Source organism: Myotis yumanensis, unplaced genomic scaffold (genome assembly GCF_028538775.1).
Source record: "Myotis yumanensis isolate MYYU_CA2020_CCGP unplaced genomic scaffold, mMyoYum1.0.hap1 SCAF_14, whole genome shotgun sequence".
Taxonomy (NCBI): Eukaryota; Metazoa; Chordata; class Mammalia; order Chiroptera; family Vespertilionidae; genus Myotis; species Myotis yumanensis.
Window position 1 is genome coordinate 36,313,514 of NW_027223765.1, and position 1,561 is coordinate 36,315,074.

The window sequence follows — 1,561 nt, forward strand, 5'->3', positions numbered from 1 at the left end:
CGTGCTGGCTTCCCTTTCTCTGCGTCGGCCCCCAGGGGGTCAAGAGGGGTGGGATTCACCCTGACCCTGTGTCGGGTCTGGCTGCACAGTAACAGAGCTCTACTGTTGTGGCTTAGCAGGATAGTTTCTGTTCCCATCGCAGGAGGTCGGAGGTAGCCAGACCATGACCAGTTTGGCCCGCAGTGTGATCAAAAACCCAGGCTCCGTCTTCCTCAGAGCCACTTTTATGGTCCAACATGGCTGCTTGGCCTCCTTGATCCGCATTTCCTTTGAAGACTTCTGGAAATCCCATCGGACTGAGTCACAGAGCACACTAGCTGAAGTGTGGCCTATTAACTGGGCCCATTGCCACTCCAAATAAAATTGAGGTTCTGTTACCCAGGGAAAGGAGAGAACAGATGGAGTGGGCACTGGCAGTCCGAACATGCCTGGTTGCACAGACTTGACTTCAGACTTACGGCAAACAAGACTCCACCCTTTTCTGCCTGTGTGGCCTGGGACAAGCCCCTTCACCTCTCTCTAAATCCCACTGAACGAATGTGGGCGACAACAGTGATCTTGGGGAAGTTGTAAGGAACAATGAGGGAATGTGTGTGGATTGCTTTGTAGTGTCTGCCACATTGTAACATGCCCCATATGGCAGCTACGTCACCATTTTTGCACTTGGGCATTGTGGGCACTCAGTATAGACTAAGCACTGAAGGAACAAAAACAGAGACCCTGACTTAATGGCCAGCTGGTTGGGGAAGTGACAAGTAAAAATGTAAAATTTGCAAGGTGCAGGAAATTGTGGGTGCCCTGGGTGGGGACACCTTACTGGCTTTTGGAGGGGTGGGTAGAGCTAGGGAGAGGTTTACTGTAGGATAAATAGGGCTTAGGCAGGCATGAGTCAGGAAAGCCACTCAAGAAAGAAGGCAGGCCCTGCCCAGTCTTACATAGTGGTTAGAGCGTCAGCCCACGGACCGAAGGGGTTGCAGGTTCGATTCCTGGTCAAGGAGGTCAAGGGCACATACCTTGGCTGCAGGTTCGATTCCCAGCCATGATTGGAGCACATGGGAGAGGCAACCAATCGATGTGTCTCACATTGATGTTTCTCTCTCTCTCCAACGCTCCCCCTCCTCCCTCCCTTCCAGTCTCTCTAAAAATCAATAGAAAAAAATATCCTCAGGCAAGGCTTAAAAATAAATAAAAACTATGATAGCTATTTTTTTGTTTTTCTCCCCTCCCCATTCTTCTTTATCTTGATGATAGCTACTTTAAAAAAAAGAAAAAGAAAGCATATTGAGAAAAGAGATCGAGGTAAGAAACAGAATGGTCTGTGCAGAGCACTAAATGCTGGACTTTAAAGTTTGAGGCAGGGAGGGTCAGAGATTAGTCCAGTGGTTCTCAACCTTCTGGCCCTTTAAATACAGTTCCCTATGTTGTGACCCCCAACCATAAAATTATTTTCATTGCTACTTCATAACTGTAATGTTGCTACTGGTATGAATCGTAACCTAAATATCTGATATGCAGGATGTATTTTCATTGTTACAAATTGAACATAATTGAAGTATAGTGA